This window comes from Myotis lucifugus, unplaced genomic scaffold (assembly GCF_000147115.1).
Source record: "Myotis lucifugus unplaced genomic scaffold, Myoluc2.0 scaffold_386, whole genome shotgun sequence".
NCBI lineage: Eukaryota > Metazoa > Chordata > Mammalia > Chiroptera > Vespertilionidae > Myotis > Myotis lucifugus.
In genome coordinates this window covers 311,165-319,660 of record NW_005871434.1, presented here as the reverse complement: position 1 = coordinate 319,660, position 8,496 = coordinate 311,165, and positions in this window count along the sequence as shown.

The following is an 8,496-nucleotide window of genomic DNA, read 5'->3' as shown; positions in this document are numbered from 1 at the left end:
CATGCAAAAATTTCATGCATTGGGCTTCTAGTCAGTAGATATTGAAAGCTGTGGTACATTTATACCATGGAATACTATGCAACAGTGAAAAAGAAGAATCTCTTACACTTTGAAACAGCATGGAGGGACCTGGAGAGTATCATGCTAAATGAAATAAGTCAGTCAGAGAAAGACAAGTATCACATGATCTCACTCATATATGGAATCTAAATAACAAAATAAATTGGTGAACGAAGTGGATCCAGAGACATGGAAGCATGGAACACAGTGTGGAATCTCAGAAGGAAGGCAGGGGAGGGTGGGTGGGTGGGAGGTACTCAACCAAAGACCTTGTATATGCGTAACCCATGGACACAGACAATAGAGTGCTGAAGGCCTGGGGGGGTGAACTGGAGGGGGTCAATGGGGGAAAATGGGGGATTATGTAATCTATATAATAAAAGCCTAAGCGACCATTATGGCAGAACTACCAAAACAACCTGTCCCTATGATGCACACTGACCACCGGGGCAGACAATCAAACGCTGGTGCTGCCTCCTGGTGGTCAGTGCGCTCCCACAGGGGGAGTGCCGCTCAGCCAGAAGCCGGGCTCATGGCTGGTGAGTGCAGCGGGGGAGGAGGAAGCCTCTCCTGTCTCTGCAGCAGTGCTAAGGAGCAGCGAGCCGAGCAGTAAGGAGCAGCGAGCAGGCAAGTGGTAAGGAGCGAGGGCTCCCAGACTGTGTGAGGACATAAGCTGGGCTGAGGAAACGCCCCTGCCCCCCGCCTCCATGCACAAATTTCATGCACCAGGCCTCTATTACTTGCAATAATAAAGAATTATGAAAGAAAGAAAGAAAGAAAGAAAGAAAGAAAGAAAGAAAGAAAGAAAGAAAGAAAGAAAGAAAGAAAGAAGAAGGAAGGAAGGAAGGAAGGAAGGAAGGAAGGAAGGAAGGAAGGAAGGAAGGAAGGAAGGAAGGAAGGAAGGAAAGAAGGAAGGAAGGAAGGAAGGAAGGAAGGGAGGAAGGAAGGGAGAAAAAAAAACAGCTCCCTTGCCCTAGAAACCAGGAGGTCACTGTTCGATTCCCGGTCAGGGCACATGCCTGGGTTGCGGGCTCAGTCCCCAGTGTGGGGCATGCAGAAGGCAACCAATCAATGATTCTCCCTCATCCTTGATGTTTCTATCTTTCTCTCCCTCTCCCTTCCTCTCTGAAATCAATAAAAGAAAAATATTTTTTAAAAAACCAGCTCTCTTGGCCCATCACTAGTCCCCATCCCCACACTATTGCATCTAGCCTTCTTCAGAGTCCCGTGGAATCTGGCCATATGCCAGAAAGGGGGAATGGGCAGGGGGGATTGTAGGAGAGAAGACTTAGAAGATAAAAGACCTGATTAACTAAATAAACATTATTGATTGTGTACCAAACACTTTGAGACCTCTATGATCTGTAGAACTATACATTTTGCAGAGGCATCAGAAAATTAAATAGTCCTGGCCAGTTGCTCAGTGTTTAGAGCGTCTGCCTGTGGGCCTAAGGGTCTCAGGTTCAATTACCAGTCAAGGGCACATATGTGAGTTGCAGGTTCAATCCTGGGCCCCACCAGTTGGGGCACTTGTGGGAGACAACCAATGTTTCTCTCTCACATCAATGTTTCTCTTCCCCCCCCCCCCCCCCCGCTTCCCTTCCACTCTCTCTAAAAATCAATGGGAAAAAATATCCTCAGGTGAGGGTTAACAAAAACAAAAGAAAGAAAGAAAACTAAAGAATAATTGAATTACTTTATTTCTCAAAATTAATTGAAGCAGATATTTGTGACGTCATAGGGAGAGTCCACATAAGACAATACCAACAATACTTGATCTTACCAGTCATTTGAACAATCCACATAGTGACACAGAAAATAAATAAAATAACTGAGTAAATGAAATCAGGACACTAAACAAAAAAAATTCTGAAAAGGAATAATAACATTAAAAAAATCAACCATTGCAATGCAGAAGGAGGGGTTGGAGCAGTGGTTCTCAACCTTCTGGCCCTTTAAATACAGTTCCTCATGTTGTGACCCAATCATAAAATTATTTTCGTTGCTACTTCATAACTGTAATGTTGCTACTGTTATGAATCGTAATGTAAATATCTGATATGCAGGATGGTCTTAGGCGACCCCTGCCAAAGGGGGCGCGACCCACAGGTTGAGAACTGCTGGGTTGGAGGGTAGAATGGAGACATTTTACCTTTAACCTTTGACAGGAAAGAAAGCAAAGAATGTTTAAATCTTCATTTGAAATTTTGATTACTATAGGAAAACAAACCGTTGGACTCCAGCGTGTAAGTGGATGGACAGGAAGCTGATCAAATGCCAGAGGTCTCTTTACTCCTGATAACTGTCAAGCATTGCTTGAGTGCCCTTTAAGTTCTGCTGAAGAAGTTCTGAGAAAGCAATTGGAAACAGCATTGTTGCCTTCAGAAACAGCAGAAACCAGCACTAGAAATCTGGGGAGTTGCATCGGGGAAGAAACCCTCAGGGAAGTGAGACTCTCAGTTATTTTTCATTATCACTGAGGAGGCAGTGGAGAGAGCAGAGGAAGAGCTCCTGCTGTGTTGGTGAGGTTTGTTGATGAAGCTCACAACCTGGGAGAGGAATTTGTAGGCTTCCTGTCTTAGGGGGCTGATGCTGATATAGAATTTCACACTATGATAACTGAGAAATGTGGATTAAACACGGAGTATTGTCATGGCCACGCTTACACTGTGTCCCGTGGATTTTCTTCCAAAATACAGGTTGGTAATTTAGACTTTTAGAGAAATATCCCCAAGCTATCTGCACACCTGCCTTAAACACATGGTTGGCAAAATCCATGCCTTTATGGGAGTATCTGTTGCATTAGGAACAATTGAGGAAGTTGGTTCTTTTTTCCATCGATCACCACAACTGCCTTTAGAGCTTGACAGAGTAACCTCTGTCCTTTTTCAGAACAATAAAGAAGGGGTTAAAGAACTAAAGGAGCCCGGCCAGTGTTGCACAGTGGTTGAGCATCAATCTATGAACCGGGAGATCACAGTTTGATTCCTGGTCAGGGCACATGCCCAGGTTTCATGTTTCAGGCTGGATCCCCAGTAGGGGGCGTGCAGGAGGCAGCCAATTGATGATTCTCATCATTGATGTTTCCATCTGTCTCTCTCTCCCTTCCTAGGAAGGAAGGGAGGGAGGGAGGGAGAGAAAGGAAAATTGCTATTCTCGGTGGACAGGCAGGCATGATGTTTTCTAAAATTTTAGTGACCTACAAGCATTGGTCTTATGTTTTGATGGTATAAATAGTGGCACAACTATGGGATGGAATAACTGTACAGCAGGCGGACCATTTGTACTCTGTAGTGCAGTAACTGAATTTGATTTTATTGTTGCTATTGTTCTTAAATATGCTCTAGCTTTTGGGAAAATCTCCAGGGGCAAACCTCTTATGTCTTCTTTGCAGCCAGTAGCTTGATTGCAGTGCTGCATTCGCTGAGTAAAATGATGGAAAATATTGAAGTTTGTCATGAATTTTGATTTCAAGAAACCACCAATTTGGCAACCAAACTTGATATTCAGATGGAGCTCCCTGGGAAATTTCGCAGAGCACAGCAAGGTAACCTGGGATCTCAGCTAACCTCTGAGAGTTCCTGCTAAGAAGCTCTAAGTGTTCCAACAGCGGAACACGTTATTCAGGAACTGAAAAATATATTCCCAGAACAGCACCTCAGAGCTCTTCAATGCTGATCTCTGGTACCCTCTGTCATGGGACAGCTCAAATTCAGTACACTGGATGAACACCACGCTGATGTGCACAGAGGCGACATACCCAGTCCTGACACACTCTCAGCTCAGCTGCATTGTTGGAGAATCAAGTGGAAACACAGAGGGAAAGATACAGAGCTTCCACCCAACATTTATGAAGCACTCCACCTGCCAGACATCAAGTTTTGTCCTAATGTTGATGCATTGCTGAAGGTCCTATGTGTTCTTCCTGTGATGAAGGTAGGAATAAGCTCTATGAAAATAGTGAAAGTATCTCAAAGCATACCTGAGAAATGGAACACCAAAGGTCAAGGTCAAGTAGCTTAGCTTTGTTTAACATAAATTTTTATTAAAAACATGATTTTGAAAGTATGAAAATAGTAAAACATTGTTCAAATGTCTTACCTAACTAACAACATGATTTTGATTTAATGGTAGACACATATATCTAACTCTATACAATTAAGTAAGAGCTTCCAACAAATAATTTAAAAACCATGAAAAATACCTAAGAGACTTTTAAAATGGGCTTCCTTTTATATTTGACTAGTGTCCCGGTGCACGGATTCATGAACATTGAAAGGAAATTAATTGGAAGAAATATTTTAATATCACTATTTGCATCTTGCTAATGAAAAGAAAATAGGATTCCACTGAGTCTCCTATCTACCTACTCCAGGATTTCTGTAAGGATCAAATGAGATAAGGCACGTGAAAACACTTCACAGACATTTGGTTAAATTGTAAAATGTTTGCACCTGGCTATAAAGCAAGTGGTGTTCCTGGGCTGAAGAAACTCCAAGCAGGCTAGTCGCTAGGGAGAGGAAGCTGGGCATTGCTATGTGACATCATTACCCGGCACCCACAGCGATCGTTTCCAGGCTGGGCTGGGCTGGACTGTGGGCTGCATTTTGTGCCATGGGGTCTTGGCAGCATTGGCTGCAATTTAGTGAGGTGTTGCTCCAGGACGGTGGTGGGGGCCTGTGTCCCACTTGGGGGAAACCAAGTGTTGCTTTGTCAGCACCAGGTCCATGGTGCTGTTTCTTTGTAAATGGCCAGTGCATGTCACGGCAGCTCCTGTGTTGAGTGTCTGCCCCCTGGTGGTCAGTGCATGTCATAGTGACTGGTCAGTTGGAGGGACCCTTTATATATATACTAGAGGCCCGGTGCACAAAAATTTGTACACTCGGGGTGGGGGGGTTCCCTCAGCCCGGCCTGTGCCCTCTCGCAGTCTGGGACCCCTTGGGGGATGACCACCTGCTGGCTTAGGCCTGCACCCCAGGGGATTGGGCCTAAGCTGGCAATCAGACATCCCTCTGGCAGCCCGGCAGCCCTCGGGGGATGACCACTTGCTAGCGGGGAGCAGACCTAAGCTGCAGTCGGACATCCTTAGCGCTGCTGAGGAGGCAGGAGAGGCTCCCACCACCACCACTGTACTGGTAGCCATCAGCCTGGCTTGTGGCTGAGCAGAGCTCCCCCTGTGGGAGCGCACTGCCCACCAGGGGGCAGCTCCTGCATTGAGCGTCTGCCCCCTGGTGGTCAGTGTGTGTCATAGTGACCAGTCATTCCCAATCTTTCTGCTGTTAGGGTCAGTTTGCATATTACCCTTTTACTATATAGGATAGAGGCCTGGTGCACGGGTGTGGGCCAGCTGGTTTGCCCTGAAGGGTGTCCCGGATCAGGGTGGGGGTCCCGCTTGGGTGCCTGGCCAGCCTGGGTGAGGGGCTGATGGCTGTTTGCAGCTGGTCACACCCCCTTCAGGGTGGGGGTCCCCACTGGGGTGCCTGGCCAGTCTGGGTGAGGGGCTGAGGGCTGTTTTCAGGCTGGCTGGCAACTGAAGCTCCCAGCCTCTCCTTTTTTTCTTTTTTTTTTGTTCTGGGATTTATTTACCTTCTATAATTGAAACTTTGTTGCCGTCACTGGCTCTCCCAGCTCTGAGGCCACGGCTGGCTGAAAGCAGGTATCTGGGGTTTGTTTGGCTTCTATAATTGAAACTTTGTTGCTTTTGGAGCTGTTGCTTTTGGAGCTTAGAGCAGGCCGTGGCAGGCGGGGAACCTTGCCTCCATCACTGGAGCAAGCAAGCAAGCCTCCTGCTCGCTTCAGCTGCGTGGCTGCCGGCCGCCATCTTTGTTGGCAGTTAATTTGCATATCTTGCTGATTAGCCAATGGGAAGTGTAGCAGAGGTATGGTTAATTACCCTTTTGTCTTTTATTAGATAGGATAGATATTTGAAAATTATCTAAGAAATTTGAAAACATCTAGAAAAGCTGTAAGATGTATACAGGCCATTTTATCACTGACCTATAGGCCTCCCTTTGAGTACATTAGCCACTGATAATCTGTTTAATTGGCCCTTGTCTGACTCGCATGCTTGGGAGACCTGACTGTTCTTTCAGAAGATAGCACTGAAAGTGCTCTTACCCTTCTGCATGGTCTCTGCTGATGGCACTTTGTAATTGTTTTAGTTAAGTCATTTTTTAATGTTTTTATTGATTTTAGAGAGACATAAAGGGGGAGCAAAAGAGAGAGAGAAACATCAATGTGAGAGGAACACCCATCGGCTGCTTCCTGCAAGTCCCCTACTGGGGATCAAGTCTGCAGCCAGGGCATGTGCCCTGACTGGGAATCAGCAGGTAGCCTCTTGGTGCATGGGTCAACGCTCAATCCACTGAGCCACACCAGCCAGGCTAGTTAAGTCATTTTTTTACATGACACCTATTATCACTGTGGATCTAGTATTAAGTTAGTTCTTGGAAGAAATAAATTTTGAGAAGGTTTGGGAGGAAGGAATACATTTTATAAAATATTACAATGTAGCAGGAGTTTTAAGTATGTTGTTAAATATCTGTAATGGACAGTTCAAGGAATTACCAGATAGTGAAAGAAACATGTGAGCTTGCCAAACAAGAATGTCAGTGTAAATTTTGTCTGTATTCAACGATCTTAAAGAAACAAGTTACAACTTGAGTGGAAGAGCCTGCCATTTTTCCACAGCTGGTTGTTGCTGTTTACATTCCTTTATTGAGCTTCTATCTTCATATGCTTCTTAGCAGGTATGTGTTGAACACTTTTAAGTGTCATGGATCAGAGGCCATGAATACTAACAATTGATTTGTCTGTTCTAGTCTGTCTGTCTTTGTCCATGACTATACCTACTGCCTCATCTTGATTTATAAGCAAAACCTGGAAAACCTACAAAAGTGTGTTTTGTGGTTTACCTAGGAATAATACAGAAAATATTGCCGTTATTTTTGGTGAAGAAAATCAATTTTGTATAGTTTATATCAACCTAAATAAAATGTGAATTTAAAAAAACAATAGCAAAATGAAAAGATATTATGGCCCAGTGTAAAGTAAAACAACATACAGTTTTCTCTAATATTCCTACAAATATGTGAGGACTGACTTTCTCCCCTCCCATGAAGCTAGTATTGGTGGGAGGGGAGGTCCAGATTCCTTTAGACTGGGACAAGGTTACACTCTAGTGGGAAAGCCCTGGGAAGGCCTGGAGGAGCCCCCAGATTTGAAACTGGGTTCTGGGCCGCCCAGGTCATCTCAGGGTCTGCACCCACTCTCACCTCATACTGCCTCTGGCTGTTGCTGGCCTGGTGCACCTGCCCCTGTTCAGGGAGACAGAGAAGTTGTCCCCATCCACCAGCTTCTCTCTGGTCTCCTGGGTAGAGCTCTGCAAAGAGAGTGTCTGGTATCTAGGCTAGAAAACATCAGGGACCTGCCTGGGCACCACCACGGGGGAACCCACCATAAATTCTGCTCCCCTGATCAGAAACAGAAAGGCATCTGATCCAGACAGAGAGGGAACAAAATGGCACCTGGAAGGCCTAGGATAAACAAATGGGTCAGTGAGCTTGGTCCCCAGCACTCACCTTCTCATCCTGCTAGCCATGACCTGGGGTATACACTTCACAGACTCACCAGGCTTCCAACACCTAACAACCTGCTCCACCCAGGAAGTCCCCCCACTCCATACCTTTCGCCCACCTCACCACACGCATGAGAAGGGGCAGGGGGACTGCCCCCATGGGATCACAGTTGTGGCCTGACCTGGACTAGCCTGCCCTGATCTGTCCTGAGTTATCTGAGGGAACACCTTGCTGAAGGGCCTGCAGTATGGAAGGTGAAGCTGGAGTCACTGTCTCCAGCATGTGAAAATGCTTTCATTGTTGGCTCTCCAGCAGCAGCACTCTCTCAGACTCGCAAGACAACTAGAAAACATCCTCCTCTCACAGCTGTCTCAAGTCGTGTGAGCTGTCAAGGGGCCTGGTGACCAGAGCAACTTCTGTTGTGTTGTCACAGAGGAAGTGAGGTCACTTCATCAGGGTCCCATGACCTCGGCCCCTTCCTTAATCACCCACCCCAAAGCCCCCCTGAGTAGGTCACTGCTCACCTCCTCACCCATGTCACCTCCATAACTGTACACAGATGTCCAACACAACCCCCCCACAGCTCCCTGGGAATGGAACCAGGGGCCCAACTTGGCAGAGACAGAGCTGAATTCAGACCTGCTTTCTTCTGACCAGTTTTGTGTCCTGGAAAAGCCATCGTGTCTCTGTGGGCCTTTTCAGTCTCCCAAGATGCAATGAGGATCATGCTAGAAACTACTTCATAGAGACATTATCGGGTGCATGTGACATAAAACCTACACCTGTGGGATGGTGTCACATGTGTCTGATGCAAAAGCTCAAAGATGGAAGAATTTCAAGACAGGGTGGGATGGAGCAT